A 23,886-nucleotide genomic window follows, 5' to 3' on the forward strand; every position below is an offset into this window, starting at 1 on the left:
ACTAGAAGAACTCCACTGAATATAGCACACAGTGCTGAAATATGTATGGATGATTACAAAACTATAAAACGATGTCCAGCCAAACTAGAGAGGATATAAAATGTAGACTGGCTAGACAAAGAAAATCAATTCCGGAAAAGAGCATATGTTAATACTGACTATAAATGTAAATGTTAATAAGTCCTTTCTGAAGGACTGTGCATGGAGGGTAGCTTTGTACTAAAGTGAAACATTGACAAAAAACAGTTGACAAAAGAAGAGTGTAAAAGTTTTGCAGTGAAGCGCTACAGAAGAATTGTAACGATTAGATGGTTAGATATGATGGCTGATGAGGACATTCTGAAGCGAGTTAGGGGAAAACAGAAATCTGTATCACAGGTTCACTAAAAGAAGGGATGGATTGATACGAAACATCCTGTGGCATCAATAATTCAGATTAGCAACAGAGGCAAGTGTGGGGATTAAGAACTGTAGAGGAAGAAGGGAGACCAAGGCTTGAAAACTGTTATGCAAGTTTAACTGGGTGTGGGTTGCAGTAGTTATGTAGAGCTGAAGAGGCTCGCACAGAACACGTGGAGAGCTGCATCAAACCAATCTACCACATGTGTGGTTAACGTTGAATGTTCTGGCCATGAAAATGTTAACGTCGTTTTGTCTATCCAGTATAGGAGGGCTGCTAAGAAAGTAAGGTACGATACGTCGCGAAACAGTGAAAATCCGATGAAGCTTTGCACAGATGTGTTGGGCAGTGTCTCTAGTATGCCTGTCGATCACATCAAGTCGCTCTTTTCAGTGACAGCTGATTAAAAACTAGAAGCATTCCGTGGAAGATGCAGATTCCGACATTACATGCCAAATAAGCAAAAACAAGTATGGAGTAAAGATTTTTGCAGTAGTGGATGCCAGAATGTTTTACACATTCAACATGGAGGTATATGGTGCGCAACAGCATGAAGGCCCTTACAGACAGGACAAAAGACCAGTTGAACTTGTTCAGAGACTTTGCCAACCTATCCTGAATACAGGCCACAACATAACTTGCGAGAATTATTTTACAAGTTACGGGCTTGCAAACACATTGATTAAGAAGAAGACGACCATCTTTGGTACCCTGAGGAAGAACAAGAGATAAGTCCCAAGGCGATTTATTAACACTAAAATACGACAAGAAAAGTCATCTATGTTTGGGTTTCAGAAAAATTGCATCTTAGTCTCTTAAGAGCCGAAACGAAATAGAGTGGCATCACTACTGTCAACGATGCACCACAATGGAAATATTGACGAAAATACAGGGAATGATAAAAAACAAGAAATTATCACTTTCTATAACCTTACTAAGGGCGGAGTTGACGTTGTAGACGGAATGAGTGCAACATACAATGTAGCTAGACACACAAGATGTCCTATGGTTGTTTTTTATCGCATCATGAACATACAGCTGCGATAAATGCTGCTATTATTTCCAACTCAAATCAGAAAGAACAACTCAGAAGAAGAGAGTTTTTGAGGCAGCTTTATTTGCGCTTCTGCATGATCATCTTCAGCAAAGAGTAATGTCACAAACATTGCCAAGGAAGATAACTGAAAGAATTGGAGAGCTTTGCAGTGTGAAAATTTGTGAAGTGGAGTCAACTGCGATTTCACGAGGACGGTGTGTGGACTGCAGAAGCAAAAACAGAAAAACAAGATATATTTGTAAGAACTGCAAGGAATACATTTGCCTTGAACATTCTGTTACTGTGTGCCAAGACTGTATCGACAAAATATCTGACTGAATACATCCATTATTTTGATAACAGCTAAATTTTATGTATCTCCATTTGTGTATATATTTTTGACCAAAATATTAAATTTATCCTTTAAATATATTTACTGAACTGATTTTTAATGATATTACTTCATTTAATAAGGCTTTCCTCCATAACATACAGCTAAATGCTGAACTGATATTTAATGATATTTTTTCATTTAATAACGCTTTCCTCCATAACATACAGCTAAATGCAAAGTCAGAAAGATAGAAACCGCAAGGGTCTGAGAGACCAGCTGCGTGTACTGAAGGACGACGCCGCCTTTGTGACCGAGCGGTTCTAACCGCTACAGTCTGGAATCGCGCGATCGCTACGGTCGCAGGTTCGAATCCTCCCTCGGGCGTGGATGTGCGTGATGTCCTCAGGTTAGTTAGGTTTAAGTAGTTCTAAGTTCTAGGGAACTGATGACCTCAGGTGTTAAGTCCCATAGCGCTCAGAGCCATTTGAACTAGACTTGGCCACTGTTTCTATGTTTCGATACAGTGTGTCGATACATGGAACTGTTTCAGTGTTTCGGAACGGTTGTCGTTCACTGCTTCGAAACAGTGGTGTTTCATTCCGCCCCCGTCTCAGACCAGATTCGATCTCAAGCCAGACACGGAAACTGTATCGTTGTTTCAAAATAAGGCTGTATCAGTCCACCTGTGCCTGGAACGGACTAATTGTATCGAAACAGTGATGTTTCATTCCACTCTGTGTCGGACGAGATTCGGGCTCGGCACAGGTACTGAAACACAACATACCACCTCATGAACCTCTTTCAAGAGTGTCGAAATCTTTTTGACAAACAATAGCATGAAGCTTAAGATATCCGAAAATAAGGCTTCGTTTCTAGCTGAATGTCCTGTTTCGAAATGGCGTAACATCTGCTTTATAAACACTAACCAAACAATAAAACAACACATACTATTCACATTCAAAATAATAAATATGTGAAAATCATTCAGTTAAATTACACTTTTTTTATAACATACGCTTCTCTGTTCATGTACAGTAATCATATTAAGAAACGCAAGTAAGCCTACAACATTTTGAATAAAAAAAGGCGTAGAGTGACAGTTATTTGACATATACATATATTTGATGTAGGTATAATTGCAAGCAATCTGTTTGACAAATCACTGATAGTGTAATGGTGTACGGGAAGGGCTGGGAAGCATGGTGAATTTATAGTAACGTTTCGAAACACCTTGAAAGACAAAAAAATTTCTGTTATATTTTGTTATTTATTCGAATTATTTGGCGTTATTTGTGAGTCTATAGTCACTGTGCCTATTATCCACAATGATTCCCTTTGTGTAGATGGAAATTAGCAGGATGGGTATAATACCCATACTAACGGAATGTGTGTTTCTGCAGTTTGCTCCCACCTCCAGTTCCGTTCGTGGTGGTTCTTCTGTCTTCAGCTATGGCTGTCCTCAGCCAACTGAAAAGTATGAAAGTCACGCGACACGAAAGCAGCGCATTTGCTGCAGGAAATACGAAACTGCCAAGACGCCTAAGTGATAGTTTCATACTTTCTGCGACATGATTAGCGCTCTCGCACCTCATTTGTGTTTATATGGACATACTTACACAGTAGACATTCAAGATGATAAAATGTGTAGCTTTATTAGAATACAAAACACAAACTGTTTCACTGTTTCGAAACAACGTGTCGGAACATTACATTGTACTGTTTCATTTGTTTCGAAACAATTACGTGTTTCAGTTTGCCCATCTCTAATTTGAACCATTTTTTGAAGGACGACATTTCAAAGTTCGCGGCGTCAAAGAGAAGCAATACATTAGACAAACGATGAACCACAGTCGGAAGCGCATCAGAGACGTAACTTTGTACAGGGAAATGTCAAATGGGTGTGTCCAAGCTGCTGTGAAGTAACAGGACGTAGTATTTGCAAACGAACAGGAGAAAACGTGAGTAAATACTATCAAAATGCAAAACAGAACCCATGAATGTAGAAACCACTCGAAATAGTTCTCTTTACCAAAGCTTCAAAAAATCGTTGTCGATGTCCACAGGTCCAGATCAATTACACGAAATCGCGTTTGATATATAAAACAAACTTGTCACAGCTAAGAACTTGGAAAATACGATAGCGGCAAGGACAGAAACGAACATATGCCATTAATTTCACCAAAATATACAAATTAAAGATCGGACGATAAAATTAATGCAGACGGTTTTCTATCATGCCTCATGTATGCAGATGTCTTGTGTTCTGATTTAGACTTGTGGCTTATTTTGCTGTGCAGGCACATGACACACTCAGTGTAAAATAAAATCTAAAGTGCACATATGATTTAAATGACAACGTAATCTGATGCATCATATTCCATAACCTAAAAAGATCTTGTATGTATGTATTTTCAGGAAAATAATAATATACCCACTGAGGATGCTACAACTGAGGTGAACCATGTTTGGGTGATGAAGTAAAACAATAATTTGTGTGCTTACAAAAAGGTGGACTCATCCTTAATTCATTAACATTTTTTTGCAAAACACTGGAACTGAGTCCAAACTCAAATAGGCCAATGATGTAAATAGACTGTTGTATTATAGAAGCTGCAACTCTCAGGAATACCTGCAATACTACCTTTACGACATACTTCTCCAGTTGGCCAACTCTTATTAAAGTTGCTGGGCATATAACTGATGAACTGCAAGAGGAAATTACCAACAAATGAAGACTTCAAAGGATGGTCTATGGACAAGTATTCCACAGGGGATACTCAGGATCCACTATTTTATGTCTATTAATAATCTTGTGTTACATATATATTTATTGTAAATGGTGTCGAAATAGCGGTAAGAAAATGTGTCGAGTAGCAAGTATAGACTGTTGGGTCAGGAGAACTAAGAAAACTGAATCCCTTTCTCCAAAACCAGATTTCACACAATTATGCCCAAAGTGATACAATGTAGTGGTAAAATATTGACATATTTTGTGAAAATATGTATAACACTGTTGAAAATAAAGAATGATAGCAGTCATAATTTTGTGAGATGTGGTCAGAGGTAAAAATGTAAAATTAGTGTTATGTTGTATATTTCTGTTGACAATGAAGAAAGATGCCAGCCTTAACATTGTGAGTTGTAGTCACATGAAAATTTAAAGTGAATGTAAATGAATGGTCATAATAATCCATTGGCACTACTGATGAGATGACAAGAAAAATTTTATAGTCTATGAGGTCAGTGTCTATAATATTTTACGAACGAGATGGGAGGTGTCCCAGAATCCAATATTAAGAGATGAAATATCACATTAAGTGTACTTTGTATCTAAGAGCTATCTTGGGAAGACAGCAGAAGCATTTGTGCAATCATTTGCTCAAGCACAATCAGTATGGGACTGGCTCTCATTGGCCCTAAGTTTCCTTGAGAATTACACTGAGTTCAGTCTTGGAGCATCCTTTTAGCTTGTTGGCTCTTTACAGGTTTGAGTCCTGCAACAGCCCGCATGAAAGTCGCTCTTCAGTTGCATCAATCGAGGTAGGCCTTTGTCAGTCAAACATGTAATCCTTACTCCCTCTAATTATTTCTTTATGTCTGTCCATCCCATCTTATGGCATTGTTTTGCACAAAAAAGAGTATAGCTTTGAAGATAATACCTGAGAAATACTGTTTGTGTGTGTGTGTGTGTGTGTGTGTGTGTGTGTGTGTGTGTGTTTGTTTGTTTTGCTGCTGTTGATCATGGTAAGAAGCTGTGTTGGGTTTCTACAGAGACATCATCTCTCTGCTCTTATGCACCTGCATTAGGCAACATGCATATGAAACGTCACGGTTGCAGAGTTAAGTGCAGTACGGTACTAAGCATTCCTACTGTGGGGTGAAAGCCCCATAGCTATAGTAGTATTAAGTATTTGAATGTTGTTAGTTTTATCACATTAATACACATGTATCTTAAACTACATGCTGTTCCAAGTCACATTTCATGGCTACTGTTACAAGGAGTGGAGACATTATTTCATTTTTGCAATAATGTCAAGATTAAAACAAAGCTCCTAAAATGTGAATACATGTTAGCAGCTACATGTGACAGTGGATGAAGGACACCATTCGTCGGTATTACCAGGTAACTTCTATGTTAAGTGTTATTTGGCGCCGGCCGGGGTGGCCAGGCACTACAGTCTGGAACCGCGCAGTCGCTACGGTTGCATGTTTGAATCCTGCCTCGGGCATGGATGCGTGTGATGTCCTTAGGTTAGTTAGGTTTAGGTAGTTCTAAGTTCTAGGGGACTGATGACCTCAGAAGTTAAGTCGCATGGTACTCGGAGCCATTTGAACCATTTGCTAATTGGCAGTGGGAACAATCATGGGTGTTAAATCATCAGCTGATTAAAAGACAGGGCTATTCAAAATCAAGAAACAAATTTCAGACATTTATATCTTCCAAGTTACAAACAGTAGCAACATAATTCCAATGTTTCTGGACATACAACAGTTTAAATTTTGAATTCTAGAACTAGACTTGCATCAAAACTGTTTATTTCCTCAACATGAAGGTGATTCAAATGACTTCATCTTCATGCAAGATGGTACCCCGTCTCATTTCTCTAAGTACATCCAATGTTATCTCAATGTCACCATTCCATGTGTTGGACTGGAAGAAGAGGAGCAGAAGATGAACATCACCAGTGACCTCCCAGGTCTCCAGATTTGACTTCTATGTCTGAGGTTATGTAAAAGACCAAAAGACCACTTTTTATCCCCCCCCCCCCCCTTTTGTCTGACACCCTTGAAAGTCTGTGACATCGCATTGTTGAAGCTGTGAATTTGATAACAAGATACGAGCTGCTTTGTGTGTGGCAGGCAGTGGGCCACCATTTTGATATTTGTCGTGTAACACATGGTGCTCACATTGAATACATAAAAATTTGAATTTTCTCTTTCCAGGAACGTTGGAGTCATGTTCCTATATTTCGTAGTTTTAAATCTCTTCCATCTTTTTGAATAAACATGTAAAATTGTTATTTTATTCATTAAAAACATTAAAGTAACTCACACAAGAAATTTGATGCAAGATCCTTTTTTTCGACAGAAACAGAACTAGAATAACACCAATGACTTTCTAGGTAATGTTGAAACATTGTTAAGATATAATACTATTAATCTCACAAATACTTTCATATTCCCTACTTTATAGGTCAGCTACACTTTCCCAAAATTTTTCCAATCGAACAATGCTGAGCATTTGCCTTTCCTACTGCCAGTCTGGTACGCCCATTCCATTTCTTATTACTTTGCAATGTTATGCCTAGATATTTGAGTGATGTGATTATGTCAAGCAGCACACTACTAATGGTGTATTTGAATGTTGCAGTATTGCTTTTCCTAGTCACCTGTATTAACCTACATTTTTCTGCCATTATAGCAAGTTGCAGTTAATCACACCACCTAGAAGTTCTGTCCAGGTCACATTGTCTGCTGCTACAGTCACTCAACGACAACACTTTTCCATAGAGCAAAACATCATCAGGTAACGGCAATAAATTGCAATTGCTGTGCAGCCTGTCAGTCAGATCATTTATGTGAATATAGAGTAACAGTGGTCCTATCACATTTCCGTGTGGCACTTGTGGTAATACACTTGTCTCTGATGAACACCCACTGTCAATGACAACACTCTGGCATCTATTATCTAAGAAGTCTTCAAACCACTTACATGTCCAGGAACCTTATCCACATGCTCTGAACTTTATCAACAGTGTGCAGTGAACACTTTCGGGAAAGCTAGGAATATGGAATCTGCCTGTTGTCCTCCACCGATGGTTTATATGGTATCGTGAAAAAAAGGTGAGCTGGGTTTGTCTTGAGTGATGCTTCCTAAATATGTACTTATTTGTGGTTACAAGCTTTCCTGTTTTAAAGAAATTTATTATATTTATTTTAAAGAAATTTATTATATTCAGACTCAGAATGTGTTCAAAACTTCTGCAGCAAATAATTGTTATGGATATTAGTCCGTAATTATAACATACTGATAAATTTTACCAACAGAATAACAACATAAAAATGTGTATTTTTTTAAGAATTCAGTACCATGTCATGGGAATATTCACATGACAAGGGAACTATTAGAACTTAACAATGGTGTGTTTTTCTTTCTTTCTACCACACTATTGTAACTGAACTTGTAAGTTTTTTAATACTGGTACTATTCTGCTTCATGACACAACAAACACCATTAAAAAGTTAAATTATCAATACAATCAAACACACGAACAAAATTGTAGCACTAAAATAATAGTGAACAATAAATGCAAGTCTTTTTCGTCTGCAGAAAAGTGTTAATGAGGAAGGTCAATAGCAGTTACTGATGAGAAAAGCATCTCTCTGTGTAATTTTCAGTTTATTCTGGTACAATTTATGATTGAGAGTAAATGTTCTGTGTAAAACTACTGTCTGCAAACTACTGTTAGTCTGGAAACTATTCTGCTTAACAGGTTATGGGTCCAGTTTCAGTGAACTGTTGTTGGCAAATCTTCTAAACTGTATTTAGTACAGTTAAGTGTTAAAAAGAAAAATTTTAAGCATGCTAGAAAATACAGTTGCAAGTTGATGTTAAAGTGTCGACAAATGAGTTTAGAGCACTGTCAGTTGAATTTTGAGGTTAGAAACATTAACAGCTGTGTTTTAGGTTAAAAGATTTGCATTCAGAAAGTAACTTGTGATTGTACAGTGTACACTCAGATCAAGGTCTGCAGAAATGGATACGTTGCTTTATAAGGTACATAAATCATTACTCCAAGAATTTGACTGGTGAGGCTGGAAAAGGAAGGTATTCATTTACCATGCAGGTGTTATGAATTTCATTGACAAGACATTACTGAATCTCCAGCAAATCAAAGAAGGTGCTGCAGAAATAAAAGTAATAAAGCATAAGGAACAGTTTGAATCAGTTTCCTAAGGCAAACATTGATACTGTGTGTATGACAACATGTGCTATTATTTATGAAGTGTATCAGCGGTAATGAAAAAGGAAACAGCTAGTGATACATGAGCTGCCTTAAAGCAGCAATTTGATGCCACATCCAAGGATCAGTTGTTTAAAATTTGTACGGTCATTTTCACCATTAGTTGGAGATTGGCTGGTGGTTCAGATGCGTTCTTTTGGTCGAATTGTGCCACAAATTTCTTTTTCCCCCATTTTGATTCAATACCTCATTAGTTACTTGATCGATTCACCTAGTGTCCAGCATCCTTCTGTAACAACTCATTTCAAAAGCTTCTGTTCTTTCCTTGTTTGAAATGTTTATCATCAAATTTCATTTCCACACAAGGCTATACTCTAGACAAATATCTTCAGAAAATGCTTCATACCACTTAAGTTTATGTTGGATATTAACAAATTTCTCTTTCTCAGAAATGCTTTTCTTCCTATTGCCAGTTTGCATTTTGCATCTTCCATACTTATGCAGTCATGAATTATTTTTCTGCCCAAATAGCAAAACTCACCAACTACTTTTAATGCATAATCTCCTAATCTAATTTCTTCAGCATTACTTGATATAATTCGACTGCATGCCATTACCCTTATTTTGCTACTGTTGATATTAATGTTATAATCTCTTTCCAAATCACTGTCTATTCCATTCAACTGTTCTTCTATTTCCTTTGCTGTCTTTACAGTGTTGTTAGCAGGCCTCAAAAAGTTTTTATTTCGTCTCCTTGAAGCTTAATGTGTTGTGTGAAATCCTCCTTGGTTTCCTGTACAGCTTGCTTGATGTACATATTGAAAAACATTGGGGAGAGGTTAACACTTTCTCACTACTATCTCAGCTACTACTTTCCTTTGATGCCCTTCAACATATATAACTACAGTCTGATGTCAATATTAGTTGTAGATAAGCAACTACTCCCTGTATTTCACTTCTGCTGCCTTACAACACAGTATGATTCCTGTATTTATATTCCTGTCAACATTGTCAAAAGCTTTCTCTAAATATACAAATGTATTAACCTAAAATTGATGATACAGTATTTACTGCCCTGTATGTTCCTGCATTTCCCTGGAACCCAAACTGATTAATTTCCACCATCTTCCATGATTCTGTAAATAATTTGTGTACTTATTTAGCAGCCATGGTTTAATAATACTAGTTCAGTAATATACTAGTTCAATAATATTCACACCGATCAGCAACTGCTTTCTTTGGGATTTGAATGATTACAATATTCTTAAAGTCCAGCAGTAACAGTAATTTGTCTGTCTCTTATATCTTGGTGTACCAGGTAGAATGAGTTTTGTCATGACTGTGTAATATCTCTTTATATTCGATGAATTATTCTGATACAATTCTACCCTTGAATGACGTTTACTAATTTTCTATCTTCATACTTGCAGAATCCATGTGCAAAGTAGTTTCAGACAATAGCTAAGCCATGAGTGCATACTTATTATTTGTAGAACTCTCTCTGGTGGTTGTTAGAAAAAAGCTTCAGAGATTGTCTTCGTGCCGATTAGCCTGAGCATTGTTTGAAGAATTGTAATCTCTCTCTCTCTCTCTCTCTCTCTCTCTCTCTCTCTCTCTCTCTCTCTCTCTCTCTCTACCTCCGGAAAGGCAACTCACTCTACCCTTCACAACCTTTCCAGCAAACCTCAACCACCTCTCATTGCACACAAACCCAGTCTCTCCCATCTACTCAATCTCCCACTTCCAGCTCCACTCCCTCCAAAACCTCAAAATTCCATTCACCGCAATCTGGTACCACAACACCCTAATTCAGTAGTTAACCTTTCCTCCAAACCTCTCTCCCAATCCGAAACCTCTGTCCTATCCAAAGGCCTCACCTTCAGCCCCACTCCCAGATTCAACCAAACAGCCCTCGTCAAAGATTTACTGTCCTACACTCGTACTCTCTGCTGGAAGTATCACTTTGCCACGAAGAAAAATGATCCTAATCCTACCCCTAATGATCCAACTCCCCAAGACACTATCCAAATTGAACCCTGCCTGGAACAGTTCCGTCCTCCGTCACAGCGGAACCCACCTCCTCTTCCTCAAAATCACCCTCTCCAAACCTTCCAGGAATTTCTGACTTCCAGCCTTGCCTCTCAATCCTTCTTAAAAAACCTTAATCCTACTCCCAACATCACCACTGCTGAAGCCCAGGCTACCCGTGATCTGAAGGCTGACCGATCCATCGTCATTCTTCCGGCGGACAAGGGTTCCACGACCGTGGTACTTGATCGTCGGGAGTATGTGGCTGAGGGACTGCGTCAGCTTTCAGACAACACCACATACAAAGTTTGCCAAGGTAATCCCATTCCTGATGTCCAGGCAGAGCTTCAAGGAATCCTCAGAACCTTAGGCCCCCTACAAAACCTTTCACCTGACTCCATCAACCTCCTGACCCCACCGACACCCCGCACCCCTACCTTCTACCTTCTTCCTAAAATTCACAAACCCAATCATCCCGGCCGCCCCATTGTAGCTGGTTACCAAGCCCCCACAGAACGTATCTCTGCCTATGTAGATCAACACCTTCAACCCATTACATGCAGTCTCCCATCCTTCATCAAAGACACCAACCACTTTCTCAAACGCCTGGAATCCTTACCCAATCCGTTACCCCCAGAAACCATCCTTGTAACCATTGATGCCACTTCCTTATACACAAATACCCCGCACGTCCAGGGCCTCGCTGCGATGGAGCACTTCCTTTCATGCCGATCACCTGCCACCCTACCTAAAACCTCTTTCCTCATTACCTTTGCCAGCTTCATCCTGACCCACAACTTCTTCACTTTTGAAGACCAGACATACCAACAATTAAAGGGAACAGCCATGGGTACCAGGATGGCCCCCTCGTACGCCAACCTATTCATGGGTCGCTTAGAGGAAGCCTTCATGGTTACCCAGGCCTGCCAACCTAAAGTTTGGTACAGATTTATTGATGACATCTTCATGATCTGGACTCACAGTGAAGAAGAACTCCAGAATTTCCTCTCCAACCTCAACTCCTTTGGTTCCATCAGATTCACCTGGTCCTACTCTAAATCCCATTCCACATAAACGGTCCCTTCCCTACAGCCTAGGTCTTCATGGCAAACGAATCTGCTCCAGTCCGGGATCCCTGAAGCATTACACCAACAACCTGACAACAGCTTTCGCGTCCCGCAACTACCCTCCAGACCTGGTACAGAAGCAAATAACCAGAGCCACTTCCTCATCCTCTCAAACCCAGAACCTCCCACAGAAGAACCACAAAAGTGCCCCACTTGTGACAGGATACTTTCCGGGACTGGATCAGATTCTGAATGTGGCTCTCCAGCAGGGATACGACTTCCTCAAATCCTGCCCTGAAATGAGATCCATCCTTCATGAAATCCTCCCCACTCCACCAAGAGTGTCTTTCCGCCGTCCACCTAACCTACGTAACCTCTTAGTTCATCCCTATGAAATCCCCAAACCACCTTCCCTACCCTCTGGCTCCTACCCTTGTAACCGCCCCCGGTGTAAAACCTGTCCCATGCACCCTCCCACCACCACCTACTCCAGTCCCGTAACCCGGAAGGTGTACACAATCAAAGGCAGAGCCACGTGTGAAAGCACCCACGTGATCCACCAACTGACCTGCCTACACTGTGATGCATTCTATGTGGGAATGACCAGCAACAAACTGTCCATTCGCATGAATGGACACAGGCAGACAGTGTTTGTTGGTAATGAGGATCACCCTGTGGCTAAACATGCCTTGGTGCATGGCCAGCACATCTTGGCGCAGTGTTACACTGTCCGGGTTATCTGGATACTTCCCACTAACACCAACCTGTCAGAACTCCGGAGATGGGAACTTGCCCTTCAGCATATCCTCTCTTCTCGCTATCCGCCAGGCCTCAATCTCCGCTAATTTCTAATTTAAATCTGCCGCTGCTCATACCTCACCTGTCTTTCAACATCACTTTTGCCTCTGTACTTCCGTCCCGACTGACATCTCCGCCCAAACTCTTTGCCTTTACAAATGTCTGCTTGTGTCTGTGTATGTGTGGATGGATATGTGTGTGTGTGTGTGTGTGTGTGTGTGTGTGTGTGTGTGTGCAAGTGTATACCTGTCCTTTTTTCCCCCTAAGGTAAGTCTTTCCGCTCCCGGGATTGGAATGACTCCTTACCCTCTCCCTTAAAACCCATATCCTTTTGTCTTTCCTTCTCCTTCCCTCTTTCCTGACGAGGCAACCGTTGGTTGCGAAAGCTAGAATTTTGTGTGTATGTTTGTGTTTGTTTGTGTGTCTATCGACCTGCCAGCGCTTTTGTTTGGTAAGTCTCATCACCTTTCTTTTTAAATATATTTTTCCCACGTGGAATGTTTCCCTCTATTATATATATATATATATATATATATATATATATATATATATATACATATTGCTCCTTCATACAAAAGGTGTGTAACAATTTACATTAATTGACATTTGAGAATTAATTACATTCATCGATATATTGTGTAGTTGTTAATCAGAAGGGAACTTCTGAAAGACTGGATACGAAACTGCATTTAATAATCCAAGAGCTCCATTACTTCTTCAGAAGGTTAAACTTCATCAAAGCCAAATAACCGCTTGATCTGAGGTTTCCAGACTGATTATACAATGCTCCCAAAAATATGAGGCATTTTATTCCTACAGACTGCCGCAAAGCACGAGCCAGCAGAGAAGAAGAATCATCGCCTGATTTCATTCTAACAAGTAAAATTTGTGAATCATTTAGAGTGACTGAGTTACGACTGTGTTTCTTATTATGAATGATTGACTGCTCGAATGAATTGAGAACTACATACTTACGTAGACAGGAGAAAAAATTACAACTGGTTCCCTCAAGGACCTCAGTAATTCTGAGTGACCTTGTTTTGACGTTTTCAGTGTTTTGTCAAATTCACTCGTAGAATTGTATCTCCCACGTCATCTTCATCTATTTGTGCTTCTCTTTATATAAGTTCTTCTGTCTTCGAGTTTCTTTTCCTTAGTCTACATATACATTTCAACTTTCAATATTCCATTCTTTGTTTAGTATGTTCTTGCCACCTGAGCTCTAAATTTGCTGACAGTGATTCCCTTTTCTATGAAGATCTCTCTACTTTTCCTATAGACAGTGTCTATGTTTCCCATAGTCATGCATGCTTCTGTAACGTTGCATTTCTCATCCAGCCATTGGTGTTTTGGCAATTTGCACTTCATATCAATTTCATTTTTTAGATATCTGTAATTCCTTTTGTCTGATTCATTTGTTGCATTTTTACATTTTCTCCTTGTGTTACTTATCTTCAATAACTAATACGTTAACCAAGGATTTCTACTGAACTATGTCTTTTTGCTTATTTGATTCTCTGTTATCTCACTATTTCATCTTTAAAAGCTACCCATTTGTCTTGCATTTCTTTCACCAGTTTTAGTCAACCATTGCCTACTTATGCTACCTTTGAAATTGTCAGCAACTCTAAAACCAGATTTGCCCCTGGAAATCTTTTACAATTGAAAATTTCGTTTTGAAAGCTCTGTCTTACTACTACATTATAAATCTGAAAGTTTATGGTGTGTACTTTGTACAACTAATTGTAAGTTAAGAACAGAAGGCCCATCAATGGCTCTAAGTTCTCTCATAAGCCAATGTAACCACAAAAATGATTTGAAAGCATCACATGCATCTATAAATTGAGCCCCAGTTGGCAGAAGAATGACACACTAACATAGTTTACTCTTTCACACAACTGCATCACCTTGAAACTCAGCCGGCCAGAGTGGCTGTGCAGTTCTAGGCGCTACTGTCTGGAGCCGAGCGACCGTTAAGGTGGCACTCTCGAATCCTGCCTCGGGCATGGATGTGTGTGATGTCCTTAGGTTAGTTAGGTTTAATTAGTTCTAAGTTCTAGGCGACTGATGACCTCACAAGTTTAAGTCTCATTGTGCTCACAGCCATTTGAACCATTTTTTTGAAACTCAGGAAGAGCATCATTAGTCTACTTTTCCCCAACATGATTGATATTACTGTAAGCTTCAATACTGCATTTATCGGTTTCCTCAGCATTAATTCCTTCTGTAATTGTCATTTTAATATACCAAACAGTGGAAAATCTGGGATGGATTAATGACAGAATTACGCAAAATACAGATTGCTACTCACCCATACAGTGCAGATGTTGAGCTGCAGATAGGCAGGACAAAAAGACTGCCAAACATTTAAGCTTTCAGCCAAAAAGGCCATCGTCAATGTGCTGGAGTGGGAGCAGGGAAGGCGGTAGGAGGGTGGAGGACAATGGCTAATGAAGGCTGAGGTCAGGAGGGTTACGGGAACATAGGATATACTGCAGAGAGTGTTCTCATCTGCGTTGGCCACTGTTCCTTGGTGACCATGCACATTCGCACGGACAGATTGTTGGATGCTAGGCCCACATAGAACAAGCACAGTGGTCGCAGCTTAGCTTGTAGATAACATGACTGGTTTCACAGGTTGCTCTGCCTGTGATGGGATAGGTGATGCTTGTATCCGGTCTGGAGTAGGTGGTGGCAGGACGATGTATGGGACAGGTCTTGCATATAGGTATATTACAATGATATGTGCCCTGAGGCAAGAAGTTGCGAGCTGAAGTTGTGTATGGATGGATGAGGATATTGTGTAGTTTTGGTAAATGGCAGAATACCACTGTGGGAAGGGTGGAAATGATAGTGGTTAGGACAGCCCTCATTTCAGTGCATGACAAGAGGTAGTTGAAACTGTGGCAGAGCACGTGATTCAGTTGCTCCAGTCCTGGGCGGTACTGAGTCACAAGTGGAATACTCCTCTGTGGTAATATGGTGGGACTTCAGTACATGGAGAGATAAGGCATGGGAGATCTATTTGTGTATGAAGGTGGGAATGTAATTACAGTCTGTGTAGACATCAGCGAGACCCATGGTATATTTCAAGTGGAACTGCTCATCATTACAGATGCAGTAGCTATGGGTGACTAGGCTGTATGAAATGGGTGGTAGCTGTTGAAGTGGAGGTATTTCTGGTGGTTGGAAGAGTTGATATGGATGGAGGTACAGACATAGCCATCTTTGAGTGGAGGTCAATATCAAGGAAGGTGCCCTGTTGGGTTAAGGAGGACCAGATGAAGTGAGTGCAAGAGGAGCTGTTGAGGTTCCGGAGGATTGTGGATAGGGCACAGCACCCTCACAACACGATCCAGATTGCAAAGATGTCATAAATGAGTGTGAACAAGGTAAGGTTTTTCGTATTCTAGGTGGTTAGAAAGGATTCCTCCACATGGCCCATGAGTATGTTGACATAAAATGCTGCTATGCGGGTGCCCATTGCCATACCCTGTATTTATTTGCTGGTGATGCCTTCAACGGGGAAGTAATTGTGGGTTAGGATATAGTTGGTCATTGTGACTAGGAAGTAGGTTGTAGGCGTGAAATCCATTGGGCATTGCGAAACAGAGCTCAATAGTGGCAAGGCAAAGGGCATTAGGAATATTGGTGTAAACGGATGTGGCATCAATAGTGACAAGCGGGATACCGTGTGGTACCACCAACGCAATGACAATCTTTTTACTTCTCTCGTTAACCCTACCCTCTTTCTAACCTCCTGATTTCACCTAGCCGTCCTTCCCTCTCTCTACCTTGTCCATGTATGCTCCCATAAGCAGCACTTTACCGTCCTCCACTCCTGCCCTGCTAAATGGTGAGTAGCAATCTTTGCTTTTCATAATTTTGTCATTTTAGTATACCTAAGTATTTGTTTCAGCAGTTCATGATGCACCTGTGTATGTATACACTCGCAGACACACACATATCTCCGGTGAATAGGTATAGGTGTGTGTGTGTGTGTGTGTGTGTGTGTGTGTGTGTGTGTGTGCGTGGGTGTGCGCGCGCGCGTATACCTGTCCTTTTTTCCCCCTAAAGTAAGTCTTTCCGCTCCCGGGATTGGAATGAGTCCTTACCCTCTCCCTTAAAACCCGCATCCTTTCATCCTTCCCTCTTTCCTGATGAAGCAACCGGGGGTTGCGATAGCTCGAAATTTTGTGTGTTTTTTATTGTACCCATCTACCAGCGCTTTCCCGTTTGGTAAGTCATGGAATCTTTGTTTTTAATATATTTTTCCCATGTGGAATGTTTCTTTCTATATATCCTTTTAATCGTACAATTTCGTATCAGTTATCTTTTGTCATAAATCTCAGTATTCAGATTACAATTCTTCAAACAATGCTCAGGCAAATCGGCACAAAGACAATCTCGGAAGCTTTTTTCTAACAACCACCAGAGAGTTCTACAAAGAATAATTATGCGCTCATGGCATAGCTATTGTCTGAAACTACTTTGCGCATGGATTCTGCAAGTATGAAGATAGAAAATTAGTAAACGTCATTCAAGGGTAGAATTGTATCAGAATAATTCATCGAATATAAAGAGATATTACACAGTCATGACAAAACTCATTCTACCTGGTACACCAAGATATAAGAGATAGACAAATTACTGTTACTGCTGGACTTTAAGAATATTGTAATCATTCAAATCCCAAAGAAAGTAGTTGCTGATCGGTGTGAATATTATTGAACTAGTATATTACTGAACTAGTATTATTAAACCATGGCTGCTAAATAAGTACACAAATTATTTACAGAATCATGAAATATGGTGGAAATTAATCAGTTTGGGTTCCAGGGAAATGCAGGAACATACAGGGCAGTAAATACGGTATCATCAATTTTAGGTTAATACATTCGTATATTTAGAGAAAGCTTTTGACAATGTTGACTGGAATATAAATACAGGAATCATACTGTGTTGTAAGGCAGCAGAAGTGAAATACAGGGAGCAGTTGGTTATCTACAACTAATATTGACATCAGACTGTAGTTATAAATGTTGAAGGGCATCAAAGAAAAGTAGTAGCTGAGATAGTAGTGAGAAAGTGTTAACCTCTCCCCAATGTTTTTTCAATATGTACATCAAGCAAGCTGTACAGGAAACCAAGGAGGCATTCACACAACACATTAAACTTCAAGGAGAAGAAATAAAAACTTTTTGAGGCCTGCTAACAACACTGTAAAGACAGCAAAGGAAATAGAGGAGCAGTTGAATGGAATAGACAGTGATTTGGAAAGAGGTTATAACATTAATATCAACAGTAGCAAAATAAGTGTAATGGCATGCAGTCCAATTATATCAGGTAATGCTGAAGAAATTAGATTAGGAGATTATGCATTAAAAGTAGTTGGTGAGTTTTGCTATTTGGGCAGAAAAATAATTCATGACTGCATAAGTATGGAAGATGCAAAATGCAAACTGGCAATAGGAAGAAAAGCATTTCTGAGAAAGAGAAATTTGTTAATATCCAACATAAACTTAAGTGGTATGAAGCATTTTCTGAAGATATTTGTCTAGAGTATAGAGTTGTGTGGAAGCGAAATATAGATGATAAACATTTCAAACAAGGAAAGAACAGAAGCTTTTGAAATAAGTTGTTACAGAAGGATGCTGGACACTAGGTGAATAGATCAAGTAACTAATGAGGTACTGAATCAAAATGGGGAAAAAGAAATTTGTGGCACAATTTGACCAAAAGAAGGGATTGGTGTAGAGTGCATCTGAACCACCAGCCAATCTCCAACTAATGGTGAAAATGACTGTACAAATTTTAAACAACTGATCCTTGAATGTGGCATCAATTTGCTGCTTTAAGGCAGCTCATGTATCACTAGCTGTTACCCTTTTCATTACCACTGATACACTTCATAAACAAAAGCACTTGTTGTCATATACACTGTACAAATGTTTGCCTTTGGAAACAAATCAAACAGTTCCTTGAGCTTTTTGATTTGTATTTCTGCAGCACCTTCTTTGAGTGGCTGGAGCTTCAGTAATGTTTTGTCTATGACATTCGAAACACCTTCGTGGTACTTGAATATCTTCCTTTTCCAGCCACATCAGTCAAATTCTTGGAGTAATGATTTATGTACCTTATAAAGCAACGTACCCATTTCTGCAGACCTTGATCTAAGTGTACACTATATGATCACAGGTTACTTTCTGAATGCAAATCTTTTAACGCAAAACTCAGCTGTTAATGTTTCTAACCTCAAAATTCAACTGACAGTGCTCTAAACTCATTTGTCGACACTTTAACATCAACTTGCAACTGTATTTTTTAGCATGCTTAAAATTTTTCTTTTTAACACTTAACTGTACTAAATACAGTTTAGAAGATTTGCCAACAACAGTTCACTGAAACTGGACCCGTAACCTGTTAAGCAGAATAGTTTCCAGACTAACAGTAGTTTGCAGACAGTAGTTTTACACAGAACATTTACTCTCAATCATAAATTGTACCAGAAAAAACTGAAAATTACACAGAGAGATGCTTTTCTCATCAGTAACTGCTATTGACCTTCCTCATTAAACAATCAAATACAAATATATTTATGACTGTAACAATTATGAGGTAACTTCATGTGTAATAACACTTTTCTGCAGACGAAAAAGACTTGCATTTATTGTTCACTATTATTTTAGTGCTACTATTTTGTTTGCGTGTTTGATTGTATTGATAATTTAATTTTTTAATGGTGTATGTTGTGTCATGAAGCAGAATAGTACCAGTATTCAAAAACTTACAAGTTCAGTTACAATAGTGTGGTAGAAAGAAAAACACATCATTGGTAAGTTCTAATAGTTCCCTTGTCATGTGAATATTCCCATGACATGGTACTGAATTCTTAAAAAAATACATATTTTTATATTGTTATTCTGTTGGTAAAATTTGTCAGTATGTTATAATTATCGTCTAATATCCATAACAATTGTTTTCTGCAGAAGTTTTGAACACATTCTGAGTCTGAATATAATAAATTTATTTAAAATAAATATAATAAATTTCTTTAAAATAGAAAAGCTTGTAACCACAAATCAGTACATATTTAGAAAGCATCACTCAAGCCAAACCCAGCTCACATTTTTTTCACAATAGCCTATAAATCATTGGTGGAGGACAACAGGCAGATTCCATATTCCTAACTTTCCAGAAAGTGTCCACTGCACACTGCTGACAAAGGTCAGAGCATGTGGATAAGGTTCCTGGACATGTAAGTGGTTTGAAGACTTCTCAGAAAATAGATGCCAGAGTGTTGTCATTGACAGTGGGTGTTCATCAGACACAAGTGTATTACCACAAGTGCCACACGGAAGTGTGATAGGACCACTGTTACTCTATATTCACATAAATGATCTGACTGACAGGCTGCACAGCAATTTACTGCCATTACCTGATGATGTTTTGCTCTATGGGAAAGTGTTGTCATTGTGTGACTATAGGAGCAGACAATATGACCTGCACAGAATTTCTGGGGGGCAACTTGCTATAAGGGCAGAAAAATGTAGGTTAATACAGGTGACTAGGAAAAGCAATACTGCAACATTCAAATACACCATTAGTAGTGTGCTTCTTGACATAATCACATCACTCAAATATCTAGGCATAACATTGCAAAGTAATAAGAAATGGAATGGGCGTACCAGACTGGCAGTAGGAAAGGCAAATGCTCAGCATTGTTCTATTGGAAAAATTTTGGGAAAGTGTAGCTGACCTAAAAAGTAGGGAATATGAAAGTATTTGTGAGATTAATAGTATTATATCTTAACAATGTTTCAACATTACCTAGAAAGTCATTGGTGTTATTCTAGTTCTTCTGTTTCTGTCGAAAAAAAGGATCTTGCATCAAATTTCTTGTGTGAGTTACTTTAATGTTTTTAATGAATAAAATAACAATTTTACACGTTTATTCAAAAAGATGGAAGAGATTTAAAACTACGAAATATAGGAACATGACTCCAACGTTCCTGGAAAGAGAAAATTCAAATTTTTATGTATTCAATGTGAGCACCATGTGTTACACGACAAATATCAAAATGGTGGCCCACTGCCTGCCACACACAAAGCAGCTCGTATCTTGTTATCAAATTCACAGCTTCAACAATGCGATGTCACAGACTTTCAAGGGTGTCAGACAAAAGGGGGGGGGGGGGGATGGATAAAAAGTGGTCTTTTGGTCTTTTACATAACCTCAGACATAGAAGTCAGATCTGGAGACCTGGGAGGTCACAGGTGATGTTCATCTTCTGCTCCTCTTCTTCCAGTCCAACACATGGAATGGTGTCATTGAGATAACATTGGATGTACTTAGAGAAATGAGCCGGGGTACCATCTTGCATGAAGATGAAGTCATTTGAATCACCTTCATGTTGAGGAAATAAACAGTTTTGATGCAAGTCTAGTTCTAGAATTCAAAATTTAAACTGTTGTATGTCCAGAAACATTGGAATTATGTTGCTACCGTTTGTAATTTGGAAGATATAAATGTCTGAAATCTGTTTCTTGATTTTGAATAGCCCTGTCTTTTAATCAGCTGATGATTTAACACCCATGATTGTTCCCACTGCCAATTAGCAAATGGTTCAAATGGCTCTGAGTACCATGCGACTTAACTTCTAAGGTCATCAGTCCCCTAGAACTTAGAACTACCTAAACCTAACTAACCTAAGGACATCACACGCATCCATGCCCGAGGCAGGATTCAAACATGCAACCGTAGCGACTGCGCGGTTCCAGACTGTAGTGCCCAAAACTGCTTGGCCACCCCGGCCGGCGCCAAATAACATTTAACATAGAAGTTACCTGGTAATACCGACGAATGGTGTCCTTCATCCACTGTCACATATAGCTGCTAACATGTATTCACATTTTAGGAGCTTTGTTTTATTCTTGACATTATTGCAAAAATGAAATAATGTCTCCACTCCTTGTAACAGTGGCCATGAAATGTGACTTGGAACAGCATGTACTTTAAGATACATGTGTATTAAAGTGATAAAATTAACAACATTCAAATACTTAATACTACTATAGCTATGGGGCTTTCACCCCACCGTAGGAATGCTTAGTACTGTACTGCACTTAACTCTGCAACCGTGACGTTTCATATGCATGTTGGCTAATGCAGGGGCATAAGAGCAGAGAGATGATTTGTCAGTTGGAACCCAACACAGCTTCTTACCATGATCAACAGCAGCAAAACAAACACACACACACACACACACACACACACACACACACACACAAAAACAGTATATCAGTAAATTATTTCTCATGTATTATCTTCAATGCTATACTCCTTTTTGTGCAAAACAATGCCATAAGACAGGATGGACAGACATAAAGAAATAATGAGAGGGAGTAAGGATTACATGTTTGACTGACAAAGGCCTACCTCGATTGATGCAACTGAAGAGCGACTTTCATGCGGGCTGTTGCAGGACTCAAACCTGTAAAGAACCAACAAGCTAAAAGGATGCTCCAAGACAGAACTCAGTGTAATTCTCAAGGAAACTTAGGGCCAATGAGAGCCAGTCCCATACTGATTGTGCTTGAGCAAATGATTGCACAAATGCATTGCACAAATGCTTCTGCTGTCTTCCCAGGACAGCTCTTAGATACAAAGTACACTTAATGTGATATTTCTTGTCTTAATATTGGATTCTGTGACACCTCCCATCTCCTTGTAAAAATATTATAGACACTGACCTCATAGACTATAAAATTTTTCTTGTCATCTCATCAGTAGTGCCAATGGATTATTATGTCCATTCATTTACATTCTCTTTAAATTTTCATGTGACTACAACTCACAATGTTAAGGCTGGCATCTCTCTTCATTGTCAACAGAAATATACAACATAACACTCATTTTACATTTTTACCTCTGACCACATCTCACAAAATTATGACTGCTATCATTCTTTATTTTCAACAGTGTTATACATATTTTCACAAAATATGTCAATATTTTACCACTACATTGTATCACTTTGGGCATAATTGTGTGAAATCTGGTTTTGGAGAAAGGGATTCAGTTTTCTTAGTTCTCCTGACCCAACAGTCTATACTTGCTACTCGACACATTTTCTTACCGCTATTTCGACACCATTTACAATAAATATATATGTAACACAAGATTATTAATAGACATAAAATAGTGGATCCTGAGTATCCCCTGTGGAATACTTGTCCATAGACCATCCTTTGAAGTCTTCATGTGTTGGTAATTTCCTCTTGCAGTTCATCAGTTATATGCCCAGCAACTTTAATAAGAGTTGGCCAACTGGAGAAGTATGTCGTAAAGGTAGTATTGCAGGTATTCCTGAGAGTTTCAGTTTCTATAATACAACAGTCTATTTACATCATTGGCCTATTTGAGTTTGGACTCAGTTCCAGTGTTTTGCAGAAAAATGTTAATGAATTAAGGATGAGTCCACCTTTTTGTAAGCACACAAATTATTGTTTTACTTCATCACCCAAACATGGTTCACCTCAGTTGTAGCATCCTCAGTGGGTATATTATTATTTTCCTGAAAATACATACATACAAGAGCTTTTTAGGTTATGGAATATGATGCATCTGATTACGTTGTCATTTAAATCATATGTGCACTTTAGATTTTATTTTACACTGAGTGTGTCATGTGCCTGCACAGCAAAATAAGCCACAAGTCTAAATCAGAACACAAGACATCTGCATACATGAGGCATGTTAGAAAACCGTCTGCATTAATTTTATCATCCGATCTTTAATTTGTATATTTTGGTGAAATTAATGGCATATGTTCGTTTCTGTCCTTGCCGCTATCGTATTTTCCAAGTTCTTAGCTGTGACAAGTTTGTTTTATATATCAAACGCGATTTCGTGTAATTGATCTGGACCTGTGGACATCGACAACGATTTTTTGAAGCTTTGGTAAAGAGAACTATTTCGAGTGGTTTGTATATTCATGGGTTCTGTTTTGCATTTTGATAGTATTTACTCACGTTTTCTCCTGTTCGTTTGCAAATACTACGTCCTGTTACTTCGCAGCAGCTTGGACACACCCACTTGACATTTCCCTGTACAAAGTTACGTCTCTGATGAGCTTCCGTCTGTGGTTTATCGTTTGTCTAATGTATTGCTTCTCTTTGACGCCGTGAACTTTGAAATGTCGTCCTTCAAAAAATGGTTCAAATTAGAGATGGGCAAACTGAAACACGTAATTGTT

General features: G+C 39.0%; 2 long non-coding RNA genes across 2 annotated transcripts in view; one reads left to right on the forward strand and one right to left on the reverse strand.

Moving 5' to 3' along the window:
• Window positions 1-3,613: 3,613 nt before the first annotated feature.
• LOC126094901 (uncharacterized) overlaps window positions 3,614-23,886 on the forward strand; it is a 43,943-nt gene continuing 23,670 nt past the window's right edge. The window contains exons 1-2 of the long non-coding RNA XR_007521893.1: window positions 3,614-3,728; window positions 4,186-5,009. This is a non-coding gene — a long non-coding RNA (uncharacterized LOC126094901). The remainder of the gene's footprint in view (window positions 3,729-4,185; window positions 5,010-23,886) is intronic.
• On the reverse strand, window positions 22,579-23,761 carry LOC126094897 (uncharacterized). Its single transcript, XR_007521890.1, has 2 exons — window positions 23,663-23,761; window positions 22,579-23,205 (listed from the first exon to the last, which is right to left on the reverse strand). It is a non-coding gene; the product is annotated as an uncharacterized LOC126094897 (long non-coding RNA).

Source organism: Schistocerca cancellata, chromosome 8 (genome assembly GCF_023864275.1).
Source record: "Schistocerca cancellata isolate TAMUIC-IGC-003103 chromosome 8, iqSchCanc2.1, whole genome shotgun sequence".
In the NCBI taxonomy this organism is placed as follows: Eukaryota; Metazoa; Arthropoda; class Insecta; order Orthoptera; family Acrididae; genus Schistocerca; species Schistocerca cancellata.